The 27,854-nt window shown below is 43.8% G+C and overlaps 1 protein-coding gene across 2 annotated transcripts in view; it reads left to right on the plus strand.

Annotated features, from left to right (window-relative positions):
• CAB39L (calcium binding protein 39 like) overlaps window positions 1-27,854 on the plus strand; it is a 902,920-nt gene that overhangs the window by 614,530 nt on the left and 260,536 nt on the right. The gene's annotated exons all lie outside the window — the stretch shown is intronic.

A 27,854-nucleotide genomic window follows, 5' to 3' on the forward strand; every position in this document is an offset into this window, starting at 1 on the left:
AAGCTGATTCACAAAAAATGCAAAGAGAGTGAAAGGGACAGGGCTCTGTGCTAGACTTAACAGTCAAAAATAGTTCCCTTCGAGGTCACTGTCATTCATATCACCCTATAAACATCAAATCACCTCAAATACATTCACCCAGTCTTGAAAGAGCTGAGAACTCCACAGAATATTGAAATATTATATCTCCAAATTCAATACACATGTTTTTTTCAAATTATCTGTTAAAATTTTGCATAAATATGAATATAAAAACAAGTACATAAGATCCATATGAATATAATAACAAAAATGAAAAAGGAGATTAACTCCTAAGAAATCACATTTGTCATAAAATCAAGTTAATTTGTAGGAATTCATGAGAACAACACTTTGCAGAAACTAATTTATTTTCAAAATGTGATTCTATGTTCCCCAAATTTAACAAATTCTAACCGTCGACGTGTTTCGGTGGATTGTGTAGAATAAAACCACCTGCTTCAGGGCAACAAGAATATTCCTCTCTTATGAAGGTGATTCACAAACTCGCCCTTTAGGATCTTGGATAGAGGAAGATATTTGTCTTGGAACAATAAACTATACATTGATCAAAGTGCCTCTAGTTCCTGTAGCTGTTCTAATAATGGGCATGAAGGACTTTCCTCTTCAGTTTATATTGAATTGTTCTGACATGTGCACTGTACAGTGAGTGTGACTACACATCTTTTTTGCTGGTTAGAAGGAGAGGCTGTGATCAAACCATTTAAGACAGTGTCTGAGCTGTGTTGTTTCATTCTTCACTTTCAATACTTCGTGCCTTAAACATTTTGCATCTGCCGGCAAGGCACTTACTAAATCTAAGAGCCATGTAGTCACATAATTATTTTTACTGTATGCATCTTTATTGTTATGCCAATCATGTGCTGATTATATCCGTCTCACCAAAATACAATTAGAAGATTATAAACTCCTAACCCCAAGGCCGATTTTGGATAGAGTCCACTGGTTCATGCTAGTCCCAGAAGCTTCAGATAGCAAATTTGGATGAGTCTGATTAAAGAAAAGATACAGTTCTGCACTTCAAAGACAAATAGCTGAGGCACTAATATTACTTTTAGATGCTAATGACTGTAGCGTTTTAATATATGGAGAAAAAGTCTAACATAAAGGTTTTGTCTTCATGTTATGGGTTAAAGAGCTTGAAACACATACATATGTAATCAGGTGTATGCCATTTACCAAAGGTTCGGTTACAAAAATGGAGATATTTTACCTGGAAGTAGGCAATTGGCTAGCAATGCGGAGGCCTAAGTCGAACATAGTTGATTGACCTTATACACTACATATTTTATTTTGCCTTTTTTCTGTTATAGATCTCCTTCCTGCCTGCCCCGGTGGTGGGTTACTAAATACTCCTTGAAAGTCAGTGGGGCATATGCAATCAATCAGCCTGTATAGCACGACTACTCACCCGTAAGGGTCTTAAGGCGCTGGGGGGGGTGAGGGAGGAGGGCGCATGGCGACTGCAGATCTGTTGCAAGGCACTGTGGTTCAGTCTAAGAGCCAGATCTTGAGGTCCTTCCTGAATTGGTGCAGTGGTGGTGAGTCCCTTAGAGGGAGAGGCCATTGCTGCCAGGCAGGAGAAGGAACTTCCCGCAGCCGTGGTTTTGCAGATACGTGGGATGGCAGCCAGGGCCAGTTGAGTGGAGCTGAGGTCTCTGGTGGGTGTGTGGAACGAGAGGCGGTGATTGAGGTATGCAGGTCCTGTGTCATGTAGGGCTTTGAAGGCGTGTGTGAGGAGCTTGAAGGTGATTCTTTTGTTGACTGGGAGCCAGTGGTGGGCTCTCAGGAGGCTGGTGATGTGGCTGTGGCAGGGGATGTTGGATAACTTCTGGTGGCCAGGAGTTTCTCAATTGGTACAGAAATATTGCAAAGAATGCCCTATGTATCAGAAGTTTAACGGATACAAACCACCCAGAGTGCCCTTGATACCCTTACCCATAATAGAAGTACCTTTTCCAGAGTAGGAAAGGACATTATTTGCCCTCTCTTGCCCTCTAGGACTGGATATCGGTATATTTTCGTTCTTGTAGATTACGTCACACGCTTTCCTGAAGCAATCGCCTTACGCAGTCCTAACACCATGAATGTGGCTAAAGCCATGATTGACATCTTTGCTAGGTGGGTTTCCCAAAAGCGATTTTGATGGACCAAGAGACCTTATTTGTTTCTAAATTGATGAGGCAAGTCTGTCATATGTTGGGTGTTACCCATATCTGCACTGCAGCCTATTACCCCCAAACTGATGGCTTGGTGGAGCGATACAACGCCAACTTGAAAAAGACTGTGAGCGACTCAATGGCCCTCTGGGCAGAAGGGAACACCGGACTTGCACAGCAAATTTATTTAAGGTCTTTATTTGTTCGTGAGGCAACCACTTTTAGGTTTTCCAGGGAGTTAATCCCATAAGACCCAGATACCCATTAAATAAAAACAAAAGGAGGTTCTAAAAGCGACTAAAGTCCCAAAAAAAAAACAAAAGAAAAGGGAGCACACTTGAGTTGTAGTGTAGTTCCTAGTTTCCCACTAGGCCCTGCGCATTGGAATAACATAAACAGTAGTATCGACGTGGAACTGCGGATATTCCAGGCCTCCACTGACTATGCTAAACTTAATTGGGTTGTGTTACCAACTAGCTCAGAGGTCACTGGAAACTTTCTTCTCTGCATAGGAAGTGATCAGCTTCCTTGGCACAGACAAGAAGGGATTCAGTTTTCCAACAACCGTGCAACATGACAACTTTGCTCCTCAGATCAAGAGTCGATCTCTAGGGTCGTGTGAAACAATAGACACAGATTTCACTCAGTCAGTCTAGTGCAGTTTACTTTCACAAGATGTAGAGAATAGAGAGACGGGCGTTAGTCAATAAAGGGTTAACATTTATTGAACAGTCTTTCTTCTCGTACAAGAGAAATGTATTGCCACAATTGCAATAATTGTTATTATAAAAAGTACGTACAGTAAGATAAGTATTGCGAAATAGAACTGTAAAAGCATTGATATGGTTTCTTAGCCATACAATGGTTTAAAAGTAATAAAACATATATACAGTCATATATACATTTGGCTAACATACTCAACTGGTGCTTCTAACTAAGCCTACCCCAGTGTGCCTGACCTAAGCCTAACACGTGAGAAGGGGAGTAAGTAAGTAGCTTAAGTTAAGTTGGTTTTGCCAAGGTTTGTTGCAAGAATTCTCGTCTAAGGGTTTAGTCAACACCATACCTCTGAATAGAATGATGGAGGATTGGTATCTCCTTCAGGGGTCTCTCTCGATATCCCAGTCACCCGCGAGGGTAAACTGGAAGCGCCGGGACTGGATTTCTCTGCACGAGAAAGGCAGCGGCTTCTCTCAGCGCGTCGAGGAAGGAGGGGTGACAGCGTCCGCGGGCAGCTGGGCTGGATGTCTTCGCAGAGGACGGCTGCACGGCTCCTCAAGCGTACTGAACCATAGTTCGCGCTGTAGCGGCGATAATGGTAATCAGTAGCTTCACCACCACAGGATAGCAGGCTGCAGCGACAGAGTGCTAGTTTTTACCAACACGGGGTCATGCAGGCAGCTGGCATCAGCAACAGGTTCGCTCATTGCTTAAGGCAACGTTGGTAATATTTATACCTGACAGGTGCCGGGTTTGACGCAAGTTTGCTGGACATAAGACGTCAATTAAAGATGTCACTAGGAAGTGACAGTTATCAGTTGCTCATTAGAGTTCCATTACTAATCAAAACATAGCAAGCGGGGATTTCCAGGTTTGCTAAGTTTTTATCTTGTTGAAGAACTCGGAGTGTTATCTAGGAATATCAGATAGTGACTGCTGCTCTGTCATTGCACTAATTGGTCGCAAAGGAAGTAGCAGAGAGTCATGCTGGAATGTGGCTCTGTTCGTGTGAGGCCAGAGATAACTTTTCAGAAAATCGCACTTGAACGGTTATGCCAATATAGGGAATAAATGGATTTATAGCCGAATAGGGGCATAAGGTCACAGTATCGATCAGGAACCTAGATAAGCACGCAACACCCACTCCACGTTTTCATGTCCATCAAAATTACTAAAACTAAGCAATAAGATGCATGTGTAACATTGCCCACCCCAAAATACATAAATGCATTCGAAATAGGCGTACTTGTAATACATGGAATTTAGGTACTGTACGTTGTTTAAAGCATATTAATCATTCAAAAAATTATTGCATATGAAGTCAATGAACGATTATGCAAAAGGAATTACACATGAAGTATCTCTGACAGAAGAAAGGCGAGATAAATCATCACATAAAAATGCATTGTAATAACATGTGTGCTAGAGGCTGGTGTTATGTTTGTTATGTCTCTAGATGTGTTTTAGAAATAGAAGTGTGAAGCTTCTGTTCTCTAAGAATAGTTTTTACGTTAAGCAAAGAATTGTTCGTGCCAAAAAGGGTCAATATTAAAAAAAAATTGTCCAATTCAAAGAAAATAGATTTCCAAAGCTCCTGGCAGTTTTTGTTGATCAAAACTGAAGGCCGAATTCAGAGTTCATGGGAACACTGTGTGTCGGAAAGCTTCTCAAAAGTTATTGTTTCTCTATGGGTGAGAACATCGTATCAGACAGGCTCGCAAAGAATTGGTCTACAAAATCAGGTGATAGTTCAACCAAAGTAGATAGCGCTGTAACTTGGCAGGTGTGAGAATGATTGCTGTCATCGAAGGCAGGACCAGCAATGCTCACAGAACGTTGTACCTGGATGATGTTGCTTTTGTCACTCGCTCCACTGATACCACTTGGCTGTAGTACAGGAGTCTCCACAAATGCCGTCATCAGGATTGGTAGCCGCTGGGGACAACACAATGCGTGAGCCGTTATTGGACTTAGCAAAGTATCGACGTCCATTGGTACTGCTGATGGAAGTGAAAGACAGATGTCCAACACGCATTCCTCGCCGCAAAGCATACACCGTAGCACAGGTAAAATGCAATTTTGCCATATCGGTCTGAATGAAAGGAACCAGGTCATGTTTAGATCTCTTAGCCTGGCCAATCCGAGGACGTTAGTTATCCTGTCCCTGTAGCGCATTGCTAGGATTGTCTCTTCCATTCCCATGGGAGCTATGTCTGAGCCGAGGCTTGCCATAACGTAGCAGGATGGTCAAAAATAGAATCCCTGCGATGAGTCCCAAAAATAGTGGAATACCACCAAAAATGGAGTGCACGAAATTAGGAAAGATTCCCAAAATTGCCTGGAAGGGTGTTAGCAGTCCCGTAAAGACTGTCTTAAATATGCCTGGGATGCTTGTTGCACTAGACATGTTAAGGAGTTGGCTGAACATTTCTACGAAATGCACGGGGCAATTTCTTGATAAAAGGTCATGGACTTCAGTAGCCGTCCTTGCGACTAGAAGATCATACGTCTCTTTAGATGACGTTATAGGCACTGTTGTCTGTAAAAGCACAGATTTCATTTTGCTTAATGTATCAATTCGTATAGAATAGAGATTCAGACGAGGCCAGAGGGGAGTCACTATGTCTGGAGGCCCGCTCGGAAACAATGCTTGCATACAACATTTGACCATGGACGTTACTTGTACTAGATAACTTTTCCCTGGCGCGAGGCCACAGCACCTGTGATCCGTTCTAAGAATGTAACTCCCGTTTGCGAGTTGCATAAAGAAGGGCTCTATCTGAGTTGCAGGTGTGACTAGCTGGTGGCATGAGAGGTTGTTTGAATTTCCATCACATGCTCCGTGTAAATTAATACCCTGACACAAAAGTATACCGCTTAGTGAGTGTTTACAGTTGTCACCACTAAGAAATACATTTTTGTCACTGTCACTATAGCAAGAATGAGTGTATGGTAATTTCCATTCGGATTTAACATATCCCTTACCCAATTGTTCATATTGGCCAGCAGGTATGTACTCAAGGCATTTATGAAATCGGAAAGTTGTTATCGGAATTGTGATAATTCCGTGTATTATCCATTCAATGACAGGACCCTCTGACATTGTCAATGGTAATCTCTCGAGTTTCTCGATGCTCAAGATTGTATAGTCTGCTCCTTTCTGTGCCAAACTGATCTGTTTATCAGTAAGGTTAAAAATGGAAAATAATGACGTTGTGTTGATTAAACGCCAAGGCACATAGCCTGAACGAAGATTTTGCAGCGTCCAGCCTAATTCTATAATAGAGCGTAATTGAGATTGGCCATGTTGTAACATTAGCAAATCTCTGTCTATCACATCAAAGGCAGAGGATACAATATTGTCCAAAGAATATATTCTGGAAGACAGAGTCATTAACCCATTGTCTACCACAGAAAGTGATTTCTCCAAATTAATACGATCAATTTCTCGTATTTTTTCAGCAGTTTCAATTTGCTTTACTTTCCAAGCCTCGTTGTAAGCAGCATAGATACTGGTCGCTATGAAACGCTTTTGACGCTGTTTGCGTGGTCCAAGAATGAAATCGCGCAAATCAGCACCATCTTTTAATAAAGACAAGTGTTGTTTAATTTCAGCCAGTGTGGATGTGGTTAGCCATTCTAGGCAGAGTTTCCCTACACTGTATGTTGTTATAATCCCTGGATGTTGTCTCTGGGAGTATCTAGGGTCTAATCTGGTCATTTTTAACCCCTGTGTTTTATTCAGGAATCTATCTTGACAGCTATTTGTGTCTGTAGGCCAGATTAACCACTTTTTCCAATCAGGATGTGTTCTGTTGAAATGTAAAATTTGTGACACGTCTAACTCAATATCAGCTGTTATATTTTCAGGTATTGGCTTTGGTATAGACGGTGTTTTAAGGTCCTTGATCTTAGCTAGGCCAAGACAGGATGTTTGGTGTACAGTGTCATTTAAAAATAACATTTGTTCTGGTATCATGCAGGTTCTAAATAGTGCTTCTATGCCTTGCACCTGCCAATCTTTTGTACCCCAAATTGTTTTCGTTTCAATATTATTTTTCCAATAATCAAAACCAAATGTCATCATTTTGTCATAAAATGCTTCTGAATATATCAATTTAGAATTTGTCAGCATTGTTTTCATTCCTGTTTTATCTAACAGTTTGTAATAAAACGTTTCTGCATCACTGGTGTTAAACCCTGAGAAGTATTTGAATTTCTCAAAAAATGCTTTAGAACTGCTTTTAGGTGGTGTAGAACAATGTTCCCATTGATTATACATAAAAACATTTCTAGGCTGTGCAGATTTATGCAAGTAATGATCCCCATAGTGGGTATAACAGAATAACTGCTCATAACTAGATGAACCTTGTAAATAATCATGATCTGTGAATCTAGCTGACATTACTAAATCAGACATCATGTCATTAATACTGTTAAAGTCCCAATCATCAGAGAATGTACTTGGTGTCACAAAGTCACTTAAGGAAACCTTTAGTTGATGAGGATACTTCAGGATTTCGACCGGACCATAGATCTCATAGTCTGTTTTCTCCCATACTACCCCACCAGGTATTGGAATTGCTGTGACATTTACTGTTGACAGTTCTCTTTTCTTCACGTGGGATGATCTGTGTGGTTTCAAGACTAGGTTGATGTTCTGACTTGCTGTGTCCATTCAATTGTAATGAACTTCCCTAAAATTAAAACTAAAATTCGGCATAGTAGGAGTATGAATACCCCTGAGATGATCCAATGCTCAATCAACGGTGAATCCAGATATAGTTCTTTGATTTGTTGAAGGAGTCCTGTTGTATTTTCTTTAGAATACTTTTTTGTTTCTGGCATCACTTCGGGGTCGTTAAAATCTTCAGAGAAGTTGTCGAAGTTGATGAAATAACCAGAGGCAGTTCTGTCAATTGATGGGATTGTTTTTTCAATCTGTCTCTCGGTAGCACTTTCTGATGCCACATTAGTGTAGACTGGTGTTGTTTCTTGACGAACTGTTTCAATCTGTGTTTCAAGAGGCACGAGTTCCATGGCATTATTGCATAGTCCTTCATTGTGCACCGCAGGCTGATCGAATGTGATGAGTCTTTCAGTTTGAACCTCTTGGATTGTTGCAAGTTTGGGTATTCTGTTGTTTCTTGGGAGTCCACTGGGCCTACTGTTGATTATAGGCCACATGCTTGTGGTTTTACCAGATCGATAGACACGACTCTGTTCTCCTTTTTACCAGCAAGGGGCGGTAGCACAACTGATCTTGTTCCGGTGACTGCTAAGACAGGTACTGCTTTTCTGTAAGAAGGCCCAAATTCCTTCTTAACCGCGATCTTTTCTCTGACTAGATCCCCAATCTTTGGAATCCAGACAGGCCTTGCTGGGGCTGTTGCGGGTGGTGCCTCGTCAGTGGTATTTGGCTGTTGCTTTAACTTTATGTTGCTTAATGATTTTCTTGTTTCATTCAGTTCCTGTAAAACAGCCAAACGGTCTTTTACTTCAAACTGCTTTGTTTCTGCTTGTACCACTGACATCTGACTATCGAGGTCCTGAACGTTCATTCTAATTCCGAACAATAGTTCGTATGGGCTGAAACCTTTTAGAGAATTTCTTGGCATGTTGTTAAGACTAGTCTGGACACTTATTAAATGTTTGACCCACCCAGCGCCTGAACCTAATACCTTCGCTGTTATATATTGCTTTATGTCCCGGTTTTTTCTTTCTATCACACTTGTGCGACGGACAAGAATACCACAACCCAATTCCCATGCTAGCCCTGGCCTCCTCATAAGCTCGAGAGCTGAAAGCAGGACCCTGGTCAGAATGGAACGTGGTAATTGCGTATATGCCGATAAAGACTCGCAAATCTTTTATAACCGTTCTAGCGTCAGCCGAGCGCTGGGGACCTCATTTTTTAAGTGCTTATTGTCTTAATGGTGTACACTGGGACGCGCTTCTCTTCTTTGATTGCGCAGATAGACCGCCTTATGCTGTCTAGAAGGGATCCTGAAACTACCCTGGCCTGTTCATTTCTGCGATCTCGGTTGCAGTTTTCACAATTTTGAGCAAAACATTGAATATCTATACTCATTCCTGGCCACCAGTACTCTGATTGTAATTCTTTCAGAGAGGCTTTGATTGTTTGGTGTCTCAGACCCAACCCCATGTGTGCTTCCAGTAGGAGGAAGCCCCTCCTGCTCCTGTTTGGAATTACTCTGTCCCCCACTCCAGGGATTCGAGCAAAAGGAACGGAGTTTGCATCGATTATGTATGCATAATTGAGTGGATAGTTTACGGGTAGTGCTGCACAGTCGCCTTTTACGGTCGTTTTTACTGCCAGTATGGTTTCCCCGTCTATGTACTTATCTGTACGCTTTTTTGTGGCTACGGAAGCCGGGTTAGTTGCTTCCGCGGTGGCTGTATTAGCCAATGAATTCCCTGCAACGTGAACGCCATCACGTTGGAGACTCTGTGCGTGAATCACGTGAGTCTTTTGTAGTTCTTTACTTAAAAGAGCTACCTCGTTCCAGAGCAATTTATGCTTTATTGTGGCACCTGTGTCATCTTTGTAGTCGTTTTCAATCCAACTCTGCAGTTTATTGTTGTAAGAGTTGACGCAAAAATGAGAATCGCACACTATAAGTGTCGGGAATTCACGTTCTGCATTTTCGAGCGCCATCTTTAAAGATCTGATTTCAGTTCTTTGAACCGAACAGTTTCTTACAGATTCAGTTTTTGTTACTTTCGGTCTGAATTTACCGCACAGCCAACGACCTTTAATGATCGCACATGCTGCATTGTAGGATTTACTCTCTACATTAAAATGCTGTACAAAGCTATCTGCATAGATTATACAGGCGTATTGTGGGAGAGGCAGAATCTCGATTGGCAGAGGATATTCTTCTTCATATTCTAAATCATTCAGTTCTTCAAATTGCGGGGCGAAATAGTATTTCACGTCCGCCGCTCCTAGAGAATCTATGTACTGTATCCATTTCGGATCCAGTGACACTGTAGGCAGGTTTACTGGGCTGAATAGCGCCTCGAAGGCGGATTCCGCTGTAAGGATATTAATCCGTTTGCCGTGTGCTAGTTCTCGTTCATTTGCTAATGCGATTTGCACTGCGTTCACAGTTCTTTCTGTGTGACTGAATGTTTTTTCTGCTTGTGTGTACAAGTGAGATTTAATTGATATCGGTACCTTTTCTCCCTCATTAGAGGTTAGGTACGTGAATCCGCATCTTCCTGGGATGACTCGGATTACAAGATCGATCGTGTTGTCACGTGTATCTAATTTTGTTTTTGCTAACATGTCTGTTTGCAGTGATCTCAAAATTTCTGTGTGTTTTTGAGTCCAATTGATTTGTTTTAAATCAGGTTTTATTAGTTCGTAGAGAGGTTTAACCCTCTCTGCGTAATTTAGTATGTAAGTTCTTCCGAAATTCAGAAAACCTAGTATTGATTGTAAATTCTTCAGCGTTTTTGGAGCTTGGAGTACAGCGCACTTCTCTAAGAAGTTGTCCGCTAGGCTTTTCCCTTCACTTGATAATTCGTACCCTAAGAACAGTACTGTCAGATGGGCAATTCGGGACTTTTTAAAGTTGAATTTGTAACCTTCTGCTGCGAACCCAAGTATGATGGTGTTCACTCTTTTCAAGTGAGTATCCAAGTCGTCGTCTGTGAGATAAATATCATCTACGTAAGATAATGCTTCATCATCATAGATTTGTAGTAACTCTGTTACCCTAGCTGAGAATAGTCCTGGGCTGTTCTTGAACCCCTGTGGGAGTCGACAGAATTTTTTCTGTGACCCAAATGCGGAGAAAGCAGTCAAGTACCTGCTTTCTGGTGCAATGTTTTGACAAAAGAAACCATTAGAAATGTCTAATGTCGTTTTATATTTTTTCCTAACTATATTATTCATTAGGGCTGCACTATGCGAGTTTTGTACTGCAAAAGTTTTGTAACATGTATTAAGATGTCTGTAGTCCAAAACTAGACGATATGAATTGTCTGGCTTGGAGACAGGAAACAAAGGATTGTTCATTTGAGAGGTGCATGTTTCAATCACCCCCTGGTACTCAAGTTGATCTAAGATCTCCCTGACTTGTTTTTTAGCTTCTTGCTTTATGGGATACTGCCGTTGGGCAGTTGGTTCACTTTTTAGTTGGATTTTGTGAGGAGGAGAATCCTCATCCCATCCTACATGATTTTTATATAATGCAGGTGCCTGGGCTACTGCCCATTTCCTTGCATATGTATATTTTTTATGAATCGGTATGTGATTCGAGAAGGCAGGCATAATCACTTCTTCGCCACGAGGGCACTCCCTGACAAACTCTGGGGGCCAATCTTTTTCAGCTAACAGAATATCATAGCCTTTTGAGAGCTTATCCCAAAATAGACCCTTAATTTTCCTAGTCTTATCACCCTCTATACGCAATGTTATTTCGTATATTTTATGGGGCTCGCTAAGTCTGGCGTCGGCAGTTTCAACCTGAATGAATTCATTCGTGTCCACTGTCTCCAGATGACTCATCAAGATCTTGCGCGCTATACTGATTTCTGCTGCACTGTCCAACATTGTCAATGTCCACTCCCCGTTTTTCAACTGTGTCCTCAGTATTCTCGGCATGGTTGATTACTCTAATACTGGCTACCTTCTTTTTCTGAAATTGAGATTTCTTATTTTGAGCAGGTTCCTTGTCTTTGGACTCGGTGTGCTCTCCTGGGTCTGACCGTCCTCTTCTTTCCGAATTCTGTGGAAAAGATCGAGAGGGACGTGTATCAATACTTTGATATCTATCAGGTTTTTTTATATTATCCCGATTTCTAAGGTTATATCTTTTCTCAGAGGGCTCCCGTTGGGGAGACTGGCGTTCTCGAGTCGGAGTTCTCTCCCTCCGTCGAGGAGACCTTCCTCTGGACTGGAAAACTTTTTCCTTGGGAGTGGATTGTTTATTTCCATCCCAGCTCTTTTTAGGAGTATTTAAATTATTTTTAATAAATAATTTTTCAGGATTTTCGAGCAGTTGGGGCTTTACTGGTTTTCCACCCAAGCTGTCTCTACCTAATTCTTCATAGCATTTTTCTATGATTTTTGCAAGCTCAACAGGATCTTTTATATCTGTTTCCCTCAACTTCTGGCGAATCGCCACAGATGCTGCTTCTCCCTTTACGTTGGCTAATAATATAGCCGTGACCTGCTTGAAATCTTTCAGTAATTTCATACCTAGATTTAAAGCGGGCTCTGGACCGAATTCATTTTGAATCTGTTTTAGCACGTCTGGTATTACCGCCATAGACGGAACACCGTGTGTTTTTGTGTAAATGGAAGCAAAGACTGTACCCCAAGTGTCACAGTCTTCCACGTGTGGTGCGATTCCCATAGGAAGGCAGATGGTCAAGATTCTGTGTTTCTCAATAGGGGTAGTATCAGGAAATACTGCCTCTATTTGAGTGATTTTCTGGGCTAACCAGAAAGGAATTTGTTCCCGTTTTACGGGTGTTTTACCAAGACATGACTGTATGTTCTGTGGTGTAATTTTATTTGTGTTCCCCTGATGAGGGGTCAGCTGTGGTGTATTAACAGCTGGCTGGACTGTTGCAGTCCGTATTACATATTGGACTAATTGCCTATGTATTTTTATTAATGTGTTTAGCTGTGCTAACAGCTCTTCTCTAGACATTCTTGCAATGTCAGGATGTGGTGTGTAGCTGGCTAGAACCGGCCACGTGGCTCCTGGTCTACCTAGTGGACCGATCCTGGTTATGTGATCATTGTGTTTTAGGGCGCCATTAAACCAGAGCAGGTGCTCTTGAAATTTAAGTGGAATTTCAACCTCCTCGAAAGGGGCGTACTCATCCGGAGGTTCCTCTATTTTGTAATAGTGAAACTCTTGTGTTATAGCGTTTACCGCTGGAAAGTTTATCCATGAATAGAATACCTCTGTCTGCCGATACTCGTGAGCCTCTATCACGAAAATTACTGTACCACCTTGAGGTGGCAGTCCGTTTTCTATAAGTTTTAAAGTTATAGATCTTCTTGGTGGTGGCTGATCATAGTGGTGGCAGCACTGTGAGATTCCGCTGGGGAAAGAAAGGCAGACTGCGAGTTTACTCTTCTGCCTACTCGCTCTCCTGCATTCATCTTTTAGCGCTTTTTAAAATCGAATTTGCACTTTTACATCTAATTGATTAGATAATTCTGATGTATGTATTTTTAATACTTTGGACCCGTTTTTAACCTTTGTGCTGTTTTCCCGGTCCCCCTGCGCCCCGTTCCACCGCGGCTGCTCTGTGCCGATTGTTGTGGAGGGCCAGGTCGGGCGGCGCCATCTTGAGTGAGGTCCGGTCCCTGGCTGGTCGGGAGGTAGCGGTCCAGCTCGGGGAGGGGCTTGGGGGTTAAATAGAATCTGTGCTTCCCTGACCCTCGTGGCTGATCATAGTGGTGGCAGCACTGTGAGATTCCGCTGGGGAAAGAAAGGCAGACTGCGAGTTTACTCTTCTGCCTACTCGCTCTCCTGCATTCATCTTTTAGCGCTTTTTAAAATCGAATTTGCACTTTTACATCTAATTGATTAGATAATTCTGATGTATGTATTTTTAATACTTTGGACCCGTTTTTAACCTTTGTGCTGTTTTCCCGGTCCCCCTGCGCCCCGTTCCACCGCGGCTGCTCTGTGCCGATTGTTGTGGAGGGCCAGGTCGGGCGGCGCCATCTTGAGTGAGGTCCGGTCCCTGGCTGGTCGGGAGGTAGCGGTCCAGCTCGGGGAGGGGCTTGGGGGTTAAATAATGGTACCTCATAGGGCGCGCAGCGGCCGCGCGCAGCGGGCGCGCCGTCTTCGCGCCGAAGGAGCGCCAAAGGAGGGCCCGTCTGTGCCCGTCCGTGCCCCGGACGGGCCCAGGGCCAGCCATTCTGCCCGACTTCCTGCAGGGATGGCAAGCCTAGAGAAACGTATGTATTCTCGCCACGATCTTGTGAAGCTTGCCCCCCCCTGTGTAGGATTATCATGTCCACTGGTAGATCTGAGTGGACCTTGGGCTGAGTGCCCCAGCTGTGGCTTCCTCCCCCAACCTGTCTTACCCCCACGCCTGGTCAGGAACGCCGGTGTTGCCACCATTAGGGCGGGACTGATTAACGCCAGATCGATGGTTAAACATGCTGCGGATATTTTCGATCTTCTGGTGGATGGCCAGCTGGATGTGCTGTTCGTCACGGAGACGTGGATGACCAGCACCTCCGCTCCGAGTGTGGAGCTTGCTGTCCCCAGAGGCTTTAAGATTGCGAGGGTAGACAGACCTTTGGGGAGAGGGGGCGGACTGGCTGTCATTTATAGGGAGGGGTGGTCCTTTGCTGCTGAGCCTCCGATTGCGGGTGTTGATGGCGAGGTTCTTCACTTTGCTATAAAACTATCCCCGCACTTCACCTTAGGTGGTTCCGTGATTTATAGGCCCCCTGGCCAGGCCAATCATTTCCTTGACTCCTTAGAAGAATATATAGTGCCGCGGGCCTTAAGCTTCCCTAGGTTCCTTTTGGTCGGCGACCTTAATATTCATGTAGATACCCCTGACTCACCGGATGCCCGCAGGCTCGGCGAAATTCTTACCCTGGCGCAGCTCAATCAATGGGTTACTGTCCCAACTCATGAGGGAGGTCATCTGCTTGATCTGGTCTGCTCCAATTTCCCGATTCAATCTGTGACAGTGGAAAAAACAACTTGGTCTGACCATGACCTGGTCAGGTTTGAGTGGTTATCTGAGGAACCTGGTCCCACGCCCACCATCTGTCACGCCCAAAAGATTAACTTGCCCGTGTTTAGACAGGCCCTGTCCAGAGCTCGCCCGAAAACTACGATGCTTCTGGACAAGGCGGTCGGCGAATTTAACGAGTGGGTGCGGCAGGCGGCCTCTGCTTCCATCAAACGTACAACTGTGTCTAGGGTACGACACTCTCCCTCCCAACCATGGTTCTCTCCTGAACTGAGGGTGATGAAACTTGGCTGTAAAAAATTAGAACGTGCGTGGAGATGCAGCTATAGCCCAGAGGCTAAAGCTGCTCTACGTCTAGCACAGAAAAGTTATTATGCAGCCATCAAGGGAGCAAAGGGGAAATACTACGCAGGGCGTATTGCAAAAGCAGATAACAATAGCAGAGAGATCTTCGCCATTGTCAAGAGCTTTGTTGCGCCTGTAGCTGATGCAGTTGCTCTTCCGTCCTCTGCGCAATGGTGCGAGGATTTGTCCACCTTTTTTATTAGTAAAATAGCGAGGATCCAACAGGACCTTATGGCGGCGATGTCTGCTGACTGTGCAGTGACTGACATGTGTCCCATACTCTGTCCCCATTCTGGACAACAGCTTCTGAACTTTGGCCAAGTTACTGAGGGTGATATTCTGCCCCTCTTGCAATCTCTGAAATCGGGTTCTCCCGCTGATCCGTGCCCGGCTCGAGTGCTTTCAGAGGTGGCGGATTTGGTTTGTTCTGAAATCACTCAGATAGTGAACCTCTCCTTGGCTTCAGGGGCGGTGCCGCTTGGGTGGAAACAAGCCAAACTTCTGCCGCTTTTGAAGAAGCCAGGTCTGGACGCGACGGTTCCTGGGAACTATCGTCCAATATCTCTTTTGCCAGCACTTACGAAAGTTTGTGAGAAGGTGGTACTTCAACAATTGGAGAATTTTGTTGAATCTTCCAATGCCCTCCATCCTGCCCAATCGGGTTTCAGAGCTACTTATAGCACTGAGACAGCGCTAGTGGAGATGACGGAGGCGATCCGGGACTGTTTGGACGGAGGCGGTAGGGCGGTCCTAATTTTATTGGACCTCTCTGCCGCGTTCGATACCGTCCCCTACGATCTCCTTCTCGCTAGGCTGTCCTCTATTGGCATTGGGGGAACGGTGCTGTCCTGGCTGTCTTCGTTTCTCGCCGACAGGTCCCAGCAGGTCTGGATGCCCCCCCACGCTTCGAATCCTAAACCACTTCTCACGGGGGTCCCCCAGGGCTCCACTCTTAGCCCCTTACTGTTCAATGTTTACATCACCCCCCTGGTTTATCTAGCGGAACAGTATGGGGCTAAGATAATTGGGTATGCGGATGATACCCAACTGCTGTTCACCTGGTCTGACGATAAATTGGACCCATCAGTAGTTCATCGGTGTCTGTCCTCTGTATTTCGCTGGCTGACTCAGGCCCAGCTGAAGTGCAATGAGGACAAGTCGGAGGTGCTTTTTTATGGTTCCTTCCCCCCTCTGTTTAGGAACACACTGTGGCCCCCTAACATCCCTAGCCCAAAAGAGATGGGAAGACCGGCAAAAAACCTGGGCATCTGGTTTGCAGAGGACCTCAGATTTGAGGAGCATATAAAAAAGCTGACTGGCACCTGCTTTGCCACATTGAAAATGCTCCGCAAGTTTTTTCCTCTGCTCCCTAAAGAGGCTAAGGAGACGGTTGCCCGAGCTCTTATACTGGCAAGGCTGGACTACGCGAATGCTTTGTTCAGCGGTATTCCGGCCTACCTGGTGAAGCGCCTGCAAATCATCCAGTACGCGGCCGTCCGTCTGATTTTTAACATCCCCAGATGGAAGAGCGTACGGGCTGAGATGAGCACCATTCATTGGCTCCCGGTTGCGCAGCGCATCTTGTTTAAATCTCTGGTGCTGGCGTTCAGAGCCATTCACAACCAAGGCCCCATCTATTTGAGAAAGAGATTTATTTGTTATGTGCCAACCCGCTCTCTTAGATCTTCCACGCAGCTGAAACTGTACCTTCCCCGTTTCAAACGTGCCAGACTTGGTGGCCAGTCAATCTCTGTGATTGTGGCCAGGGCGTGGAACGCTCTACCTCTTCATCTGCGTTCCTCCCAAACTGTGGCGTTATTTAAGAAAAATCTAAAAACACACTTATTCAAGAGTTTAATATAAGTTGTTTTCTCTGTGGTTCTGTTTCCCGCCTTTCCCCTCGCGCCAGGATACTCTCAAGTAACGGAGCGCGCTACAAAATAGTTTATACATACATATACATACATTCTTAACTGGACCGGGATGATAATAGCATCCGGGTCTGTATATTCGGGACCTTGCTGAGTCGCATCTGCTGCGGCCCCAGCGGTGCCGTTGTTTTCTACTGACATTGTATAAATGCAGGTTTTGCAGAGTAGGTCTCCAAGGAGACAAAGATTAGGTGCACAATATTTTGGAACACTGTATCCTTCAACGTTGAATAAACCAGAGCTTTACATAGGAATCTCTTCCTACTAAGGTCGGGCGGATTTTAACCTTTCACCCACTCCAGACGTCTATTGGAGTATTTACGGGAGAAAGGGGTCTGTGAAATATGCACGACTGAGTTACTCTATAAGTCTTGCGTTAGTTTATCGCCTTACCAAACGTTGGGCGCCATGTAGTGTAGTTCCTAGTTTCCCACTAGGCCCTGCGCATTGGAATAACATAAACAGTAGTATCGACGTGGAACTGCGGATATTCCAGGCCTCCACTGACTATGCTAAACTTAATTGGGTTGTGTTACCAACTAGCTCAGAGGTCACTGGAAACTTTCTTCTCTGCATAGGAAGTGATCAGCTTCCTTGGCACAGACAAGAAGGGATTCAGTTTTCCAACAACCGTGCAACATGACAACTTTGCTCCTCAGATCAAGAGTCGATCTCTAGGGTCGTGTGAAACAATAGACACAGATTTCACTCAGTCAGTCTAGTGCAGTTTACTTTCACAAGATGTAGAGAATAGAGAGACGGGCGTTAGTCAATAAAGGGTTAACATTTATTGAACAGTCTTTCTTCTCGTACAAGAGAAATGTATTGCCACAATTGCAATAATTGTTATTATAAAAAGTACGTACAGTAAGATAAGTATTGCGAAATAGAACTGTAAAAGCATTGATATGGTTTCTTAGCCATACAATGGTTTAAAAGTAATAAAACATATATACAGTCATATATACATTTGGCTAACATACTCAACTGGTGCTTCTAACTAAGCCTACCCCAGTGTGCCTGACCTAAGCCTAACACGTGAGAAGGGGAGTAAGTAAGTAGCTTAAGTTAAGTTGGTTTTGCCAAGGTTTGTTGCAAGAATTCTCGTCTAAGGGTTTAGTCAACACCATACCTCTGAATAGAATGATGGAGGATTGGTATCTCCTTCAGGGGTCTCTCTCGATATCCCAGTCACCCGCGAGGGTAAACTGGAAGCGCCGGGACTGGATTTCTCTGCACGAGAAAGGCAGCGGCTTCTCTCAGCGCGTCGAGGAAGGAGGGGTGACAGCGTCCGCGGGCAGCTGGGCTGGATGTCTTCGCAGAGGACGGCTGCACGGCTCCTCAAGCGTACTGAACCATAGTTCGCGCTGTAGCGGCGATAATGGTAATCAGTAGCTTCACCACCACAGGATAGCAGGCTGCAGCGACAGAGTGCTAGTTTTTACCAACACGGGGTCATGCAGGCAGCTGGCTCCAGCAACAGGTTCGCTCATTGCTTAAGGCAACGTTGGTAATATTTATACCTGACAGGTGCCGGGTTTGACGCAAGTTTGCTGGACATAAGACGTCAATTAAAGATGTCACTAGGAAGTGACAGTTATCAGTTGCTCATTAGAGTTCCATTACTAATCAAAACATAGCAAGCGGGGATTTCCAGGTTTGCTAAGTTTTTATCTTGTTGAAGAACTCGGAGTGTTATCTAGGAATATCAGATAGTGACTGCTGCTCTGTCATTGCACTAATTGGTCGCAAAGGAAGTAGCAGAGAGTCATGCTGGAATGTGGCTCTGTTCGTGTGAGGCCAGAGATAACTTTTCAGAAAATCGCACTTGAACGGTTATGCCAATATAGGGAATAAATGGATTTATAGCCGAATAGGGGCATAAGGTCACAGTATCGATCAGGAACCTAGATAAGCACGCAACAGAGTCTCTTCTTTTTTTCTTCTAACCGCTTTTTCTGGCCTCTCAGCGTCCTACGCCAGTACCGTCAGGGCCGTCACGTCTTCTCTTCACCCAGGCGCTCCAAAAAGGGAAAAGAAATACAATATACCGGGATAAGTCTCAGGGCCATATATGTCTACGACGTGCTACCACCACCAGACAGTTGTGAAAGGAAAGGGGAGTGCTAAGTTGTGGGGGTCTCTCTGTGCCGGCTTCTTAGACGTCACACGTGCCCTAGTTTCCCGAGCTCTCCAACCACCCCCACCAGAATGAACCCGCCAAAGGTACTCGCCTTGTGCCACGACCCGAGATCAGGGCCGTGGCGTTGGGACCCGGGCGTCCTTTCCCTTCTCTGGGCCGCTGGGCTTTTCCACAGGGTACGATACACCAAGGGTCTCGGCTCCTCTGTTCCTCTAGTCTCCACGTCCTTCCTCTGCCTTGATTCGCTCTTCGCTCCTCTTTGCCGCCTCCGTCGCCGTCTCTCTCTCCGTCTTCCCGCTCCTCTCGCCCCCGCCTGCCCCTTTGCTTTGATCCATGCCTTCTTCTACGTATTTCTCCGATGACGTCAGGCGTGCTTCCGGTATCCTCCCCACCGACACTAGACTGCTGGGCTCTTTCGGCGTATACAGTGCATCCCGACCCGTTCTGCTCCACTTCCGGTCTGCTGACTCGTCGTCCTCCTCACAAAGACCTTAAAAAAACTGTTGCACCTGGAAACTAGACATTTGGAAGACATGCTTCCCTTAGCCTTATTTGCCATAAGAAGCAAAGTTCAAAGAAATACAGGTTACACCCCATTTGAGCTTCTATATGTGTGCCAACCAAGGTCTTTGTTGGATACAGCAAAAGTGAAATGGGAAAATGAAGGGGACAATACTAAACCTTTGCCTGAGTATGTAGCGTGACTCCAGACCCATCTGGGTCAGATACCGAGCCTCGTAAAAGAGAACATGGAGCAAGCCCAAGTCCAACAAAAGGGACAACATGATTTTTAACAAAAACAAAGAGAGGGAATTTGGTGTGGGTGATAATGTTTTGATTATGATGCCATTGTCCGATCATAAACTGCTAGAACAATGGCAGTGCCCATTCAAAGTGTTAGCTAAGATAACTTCAGTCACCTATCGGATTAAACTTGATTCCTGCAGGAAAACCTCTCTAATTTACCATGCAAATCTCCTGAAGAAATGGGAAGGCCCAATGCCAGTGTTGACAGGGTTGAAAGAGGAAGAGTGACCTCATTTTCTAAACAGCATAGATCCCAACTTGAAACCCCTTTGAGACAGGAATTGATGAAACCCCTCCAGAACCATGCCAGGGTCTTTTCTGCATACCCTAGTAGGACAACTGCCATTGAGCATGCTATTCGCATGCCCCCAATGAAAGTGGTCAGGTTAAAGTCTTACCGCCTACTGAAAGCCCAAAGAAAAGTAGTAAAAACAGAAGTACCAAACATGCTACAAAGGGGGGGGTCATCAAGCCTTCCACTAGCGGGTGGTCTTCCCCTATTGTATGACGGCCAAAGCCAGACGGATCAATCAGATTTTACATAGATGTTCAAGGAGTAAACAAGATCTCTCAGTTTGATGTATATCCCAATCCCCGGTTAGACAAGGTAGTGGAACGCTTGGGAGACACATGTATATAAATATGCAGCCCAACCATAATATCAGGGTCAAATATGCCAATATTACATTGTACTTTTAATTTTAAATATCCAGAAAAGCATATAAAATAGCATTTTATGACACAGAGAAAATGTACCTCCAACTTTTTGAACATAGCCTTTATTTTCAAAGGAAAAAGGCAAGGTGATAGCAGGCAGAGTAGCCTAGAAGGCTGCATATAGAATACCATAGGTGACACTCCCAGTAGAATGAGAACCATTTGCTACAAGTGGGAAATCGGTCAGAAAATCCTGGAGAACATCTTTCACCAGTGGGGCAAACCGAATCTGGACTTCTTCGCAACATCCCAGAACCGCAAATGTCGGTTCTATGCAAACTGGCATCCAGAACTGGGATGTTGGGGAATGCGTTTTCGATCTCATGGTCCAGAATCTTTGCCTAATCCTTTCCTCCGATTCCTCTCCTCTCAAAAGTCCTAGTGAAGATGAAATTTGAACCATGCAGGATCATTCTTATAGCTTCAACATGACCATGCCAGCATTGGTTCATGGAGTTACTCCACCTCTCAGAGAGATCACATTCGGCTGAAACCATTACTGTCTCTACTACTAATAAGCCAAGGCCAAGTGCTGCACCCGGATGTCAAATCACTTCACTTGTCAGCCTGGTTCCTGAATTCAGTGAATATGCACTTCTAAATATTCCACTGGAATGCAGGGACTCTTAGCTAGAGCTTGCATAGCCCGTACAGATAAGACTCTCGCCTCAAATGGAAATAATTTTGCATTTGGAGCCAAAGTGCTAATGTTCATCCACTTACATCTATACCAGAAGAAATCCTCTCTTATCTTCTGCACCTGGCCAAATAGGGTCTTGGTCATGCGACAATTAAAGTTCATTTAACAGGCATTTCCCGCTTCAGGCGATCAGCTACATGACTATCATTATGGTCCAGCAGACCTGTCAAACAATTTGTCAAAGGATTATTACAAGTCTTCCTGCAAGGAAGGCCTCCGCCACCGGTTTGTCAACTGGACACTGTGCTTTCACCTCTAATGAAAGACCCCTTTGAGACCATACGCAAAGAGGTTATTACATTTCTGTCCTGGAAAGCAGCTCCACTCATGGCTTTAACATCAGCCAGAAGAGTTAGTGAGATACAGGCTCTCACCATTCAGGACCCTTTTCTTCAATTTAGGAACAATAGGGTAATTCTTTAATCAACCCTTAAATGTATTCTAAAAATCCCATCAGGCTTCCACCTCAATGAACCAGTAATTATGAAAACCTTTCTTCCAGACCCTGTGACGCCAGCAGAAAGGGCATTACACTCTTTGGATGTCTAAAGGTGATTAAAGTTCTACCTAGATAAAAACAAAAAGGTTTCTCAGATCTAACCAACTATTTGTAGTGTTTAGCGCTTCAAGGAAAGGCTTATCTTCTCTCAAAGCAGAACATAGCTACATGGGTATCCAGGGCCATTCAATTCTGTCACCAGAAAGCTGGTATACCATTGCATACAACGGTGCACGCTCATTATACAAGAACTATGTCCCCTTAAAAAAAAAAATATATATATATATATAGTTTAACTGTGATATTTGTTCTTAACAAATAATGAACTAACATATTGCTCTCATTATGAACATGAACTCCAACACATACAGCAACACACCTCCAGCCATCTGCGGTAATCGTTAGCGGTGGCAAGGGCACTCAGCCCAGGAAACACTAAGCAGCACCCACTGTTACCTCACTGCAATAGTTGTTTTCAACAAACAGTGAATTAACTCACAGTACAACATTGCACAACCGAATAAGCATATAGGGTGTGCTTATCACCGCTATACCACAATAAGTCTGGAAGTAATGACTCTCACGTATACCTAACATCTGAACTCTGACACTATATGCACGGCATTAAAAATGGCACTTAGTCCGATAAACGCTGATCACACTGGTTACAATGCATCCATGTTAAAATAATTGACACAAGATACACAATGTAAAAATTGGTTTTTGAATCTGTTTAAGTTAAATGACATTAATTTAACTTCAATGCCCACAATGCATTGCGTGTCGAATATGTATATAATGTGAAAGTGAAAAGGGACTCACTGTTTGAATTTTACCGTGATCAAGAACGAAACGTTCGAAACGCGGAGGTGATCGCAGCTGTGAAATAAAACGCTGTTGAAAAGTTTCCTGAGTGGAGTGCCATCATTTTCGAATCTTCGAACTTGTGTGAAATGTATATAATCATATATACATATATATTCACCAAAATTGCCCATGCAACAAAAGACACACTCCTCCAGCCAGTAAGTTTCAAGAACCTTTTATTGCCAAAGGAACAGGGTTGCAGCTCCGATTTCAATATCCATTTGCATGACACGTTTCTGAGCATTCTCGCTCTTTCTTCAGAGGCAGTTTAATTTATATATATATATATATTTTTTCAAAAGTCCGAAATCAACACAGCTCGCGCTGAAGACGAAAATTGAGTAAAGCCACAGACTCCGTGCTCTCGTTTTCAGTGCTCTTTATTCGTGAAGAATAACAGCCCACCAGTCGCCATGACGCGTTTCACCTCAGCCGAGGCTTGATCACAACATATATATATCACTCCCAGCGTTTCCACATCACCTCCAGTCACGGCGAAATGAGGAAGGCGGACCACAAGGAACTTGGCAGAAAGGTATTTTATTTCAGTGTTTTTGTTCTGCTGTGACACGTTTCGAGCACAGCCGTACTCTTGATCACTCAAAGAATTAGCAGCATGTCGTTACTTTTAAATTGTGTAAAGTGACCACCCCTAGTGCAGCTATCACGTGATTCAACTTTATATAGACATAAAAGACATACTTCTGCATTATTCGCTTAGCCTCTTGCTGACCAGTATATATTTATAATATATATATATATATATATATATATATATAGATGTTTCTATACCTCTGTGAATATATCTTAGATGTTATGATAAAATGTTCTATTGAACTGCTATTTAATCTGATTCAAGCATGTGAATCTATAAAGGATCCAATATTGGAGTTAGAAAATAAGTTTCCTACCTGTAACTGTAGTTCTCCTGCTTTGGAATCTTTCATACATTCACACTCAACCCACCCTTCTCCCCTGAGAAGCCCACCTTCTCTCTCAGTGGGCGTTTGTCTACGATTCTGGTTGCACCATATTACCCTTTGGAACACTGCTGTGAGAAGCTCCAGTCCTCCAGATTTTTAGAGCACTCGCGCTCTAAAAATCTAAGGGTCTGAAGCTTCTCATAGGAGTGTTCATAAGGGTGGTGCAACCTGATTGGATGTAACTTAAGTTTTGTCTGTGTTTTTTAAATGACGAGGATATGTTACTAAACTGAAGGGCCTATGGCCTTTTCTAGTCTATACATATCATGACACTGCTTTTCTGAGTTGACGGGGAATGATTCAAGCATGTGAATCTATGAAAGATACCAATACTGGAGAACTACAGTTGCAGGTAATTAACTTAATTTCTTTCCTCTGGTTACCATAAAACCCTCCTCATGTAGACATCTGTCCGTAAAATATTCCCTTGTATGTATACTCAGGTTGACATGCTGGGGATTATGATACCTTTCTATTCTAGATATTATTCTGAAGTCCAAAAGGTTGTTCAAGTCAACTGTATGAATACATTTATAGCCAATAACAGATGTTTTATTTGTTATCTTAAAGTTGATTTGGCCGGTTGATCATTCATATATCTTCCATTTAAATGACGAAGCCCCAAATTCATAAACATGGAGCTAACCATTCTCCCCACACTTGCAAGTTTCCTTCTTTTACAATCGGGAGGGAAGTGTCATCTGTTTATCCATTGAGCCCCCTGAGGAGCTTTTTCGCTTTTCTGGTAGAGGTTATTGTTAAAATCACCTGTCAGAACAACCTTAGCACCTGGGATTAAACATATCAAAGTTTCACTCTCCTCTCAAAATAATGTTACACTATTTCTGGCCCAGGCATCTGAGGAGGGATATAAACATTAATTAAGTGAAGTTCAATATTTTCATCATATTTTACCTAGACTGCCAATATGTTTTTAGATTCATGAGAAGTTCTGTATTTCAATATGTTTGAGCTGCCTCACAAAAATATTGCTAGCCTGCCACTAGGTCTCCCCCATATGCATTTTGTTGCTAATATGTCCAAGGATATCTCGTTTTGAAAAGTCAACTCTGTTATCTTCCTCTTTTCCTGTAAACAAATGATATCATTTGAGTTCGAGAATCTATATAGGTTCTGATAATGATTTATTGTTTGTCCATCCAAGCCTGCCATATTCCATGAACAAATCTGCAGCACCTTTTTACCCTGTCCTGCATCTCCTTTGTCTGCATCAGGAATTTTGCCTTTGCGGAGTGTACAGATATAAATTACTAACTAGTCATGATAAAATTTGTGTGGGTCTGTTCATATTACCAACCAGACCTATCATTATTGCTAGGTTATTTGTACCCTTTGGAATGTCATTTTATGGGCCTTTGTAGGCTACCCTACATGCCAAAGTAATAGCAGTAGGGTAATTGTCTCCATCTCCTTCTTTCTTAGAGAAATGTGAGTTTTTTTGGCTCCTCGTTTATAGCTTTATCCTCAGTCTGCCAGTATGTCATCTTTTTCAAGTATCTTTGCGTAATGATGCGGATTAGACCAGGTAGTGCACGTACATTTTATTCGAGTCTTATAGTCAATCAAGAATTGTATAGATAGGAGGTTGTTTGTCTAAGAAGCTCCAAATCCGGGGAGCGATGCAAGACCCTCAAGATGTAATGCCTATTCAGAATATCAAATGGATCTTCTAATTCATAACTAGGACAGAAGTCTAGTTGTATATGGTTCACTATCTCCTGGTCATTAAATGTCCAGGTGTCCTGAACCTCTCAATACGTTTTTCTCAGGTTGTAGATTGCGCTATTCTGTAACGCCCTATTGGGAGGTGCAACTACTACTTTCTCAATTAGACCAAATGCACTACCTGTAAGTGAGGTCTGTTCTTGGTGATCTGAATCCCTCCTCTGTGACTTCATTGCCTGTAGGGACAGTCGAGGTGTTTGATGGAGATTTTACTTCCAGCCACTTACGCAGGGCATTCAGTATCTATGAGATTATTTTCTTGATACCCTATAATTCTGTTTAATCTCTCGTCCTTGCCTCATGTACGAGTGGGAAACCTTCCAAAAGAATAGCATTGGCATCATTGTTATCGCAGCCTTTCCTATTATGAGGTGCTACCTGCTGGTCCACTTTAGAAGAGTGATAGTTTGAAATGAAGGAAGTAGTAGGACCTCTGTCTATGTCAGACAATCTATTTGCAGTAGCTGGGAGAAGTATGTTGTTAGTATTTGCAGTACTGTCCTTTGTTGTCGACGTACCATTGTTTTCAGCTGATGCCGTAATGATATTCCTAGTCAGCTGCTGCTCAAAAGTCTCATAATTTACTTGACCTTCAGCCCCTTGCTGATGGGATGCCTGCTAATTTTATGATTCGCCAGATTTTTATTTATTTTACGAAGTTTCTTAAAGCACCGTTTACTTATACAAAGCTGAAATGTTTCTAGTATAGAGACAAGCCTATTGTCGGATTTTAGCAGTGCCTAATCCACTTGATCTCCAGGTTATCCCCCCCAGATTGAGAGTAGATGTCTGAATGGTAGCTTGACGACAAGGAGGCGCATATGTCCTTGTTATCTGGTCTTGTAGTTGGCAGGTCCCTCTCTTCTTGCTATAATTGTCAAGGCAGTTCGTTTACAACTTAACATCTGCTCTACTTTGGGTTACCTCTGGGGATAAATCTATATCTTCTGCAATTCCTTTACAGTTGTAAGGTACTAGACGCAATAGATCTATGATGTCATCAATTCGTAGAAGTTGTTGTATTTTAGACATTATCTCTTCTAACAGGATCCCCTGCATTAGGGCATCACTGTATGTTTCTGTGTTTACAAAATTGTTACACTCTCCTGTAATATCATAGTGTGGTTGGCCATTGCCGCAGATGACACTTGCATCATATATCACAGGATAGGTTTGTTGGGGGGGCAAGAATCTCCCCTTCCTCCAGCCTTAAGTTCGAAAGTTTAGGTGCTTGGTTAGGGGTTTAAACATGTGGTTAAGGTGGTGTCAGAGTATCCTTCTCTATTTGTCGATACACCTGATCAGTTGAGGCATGACCCTCAGTTGACCCTTGGGGTGAGCTAGTCAATATATTAGTTAGATTGGAGTCATCCAATGTATTACCCATATTATCCTTCAGGTTACTATCAATGATTTGCGTGGAGTTTCCTGTTTGTACATCATCAACTCTTCCATACATAGACTCAACATCTGAGTCTACGGAGAGTCTTGGTTGTGATTGTTGTAATGGTTGTTATTGTTGTACGGGAGAGGATTCCATTTCTATTGTGTTAGTTTCTGTAGATGGATTTACTGGAATTGCTAAGGAGTTTGTGTGTGTGTGCTGCCCAAAACAGGACAGGATGGAGTGTTAGGCTTTCTTAGCTTTTCCTTGTCTTTTGCTAATGGTAGCCAGTTTTCCAGTCCTGCCCTGCTCATTTTCAGTCAGTTCATGAGACCCTGTTGCTCCTACGGCTCCAGGGGGTGCCAAAGGCGTCGTGGATGGGGCAACAACTTGTTTTCGCCCTTTAGTTTTTATATTTGGCCCTTCTGAATCTCAGCTCTGGGTCTAATGCCTTTTCCCTATATGGTTCTCTTAAGATAAGTGACTGTGTGAGTGGTACGCCCAGTTGTATGTTTTTAAGAGTCTGTGAAAGCGTGGCACACAGAATTCACCTAGCTAATGGCGGATTCATACACATTAAAGGCCGCAATTGTGCACCCACACTTTCACTTGTTCACTTGCCTCTTCTCCCTGCCGTCGCCAAAAGGCATAGGCACTGGAGGGCACCTCACAGAAGTCAAATTTGGGCAGTATGCGCAGTATTAGCAACTTTGACATCCCTTGATGATTTTCACAGGGTCTCCTTGCGGACCCCTCACTACTGCTGTGTCCCCTCTGTGACACTACAGCTCAAGCCTGCTCTCCTGCAATCACTGCAGGGCTGCCCCGGGCCCACGCAGGGGGCCTTCCTAAGAGGGCGGCCCCACTTAGTGCCACAGGATGGCACACGACCAGTCAGCCTTCCAGTGTTTGAGATCCTCGAGGGAGGGTCCCTCAGGCCGGCATCACCTCCGGGCAACAGAGGGCGGGGGAGAGGTACTTATACCTCTCCCGCCCACTGAGCACCCTCTTTCTCTTGCTGCCCTGACGCTGTTTAGGTCGTACCGAGGACTGCGGCCAGAGGCCCAAGTTAGCCAATTACCCGCCCCCCGTTGGGTCCCAA

The sequence above is a fragment of the Lissotriton vulgaris genome, chromosome 8 (genome assembly GCF_964263255.1).
Source record: "Lissotriton vulgaris chromosome 8, aLisVul1.2, whole genome shotgun sequence".
NCBI classification, from domain to species: Eukaryota; Metazoa; Chordata; class Amphibia; order Caudata; family Salamandridae; genus Lissotriton; species Lissotriton vulgaris.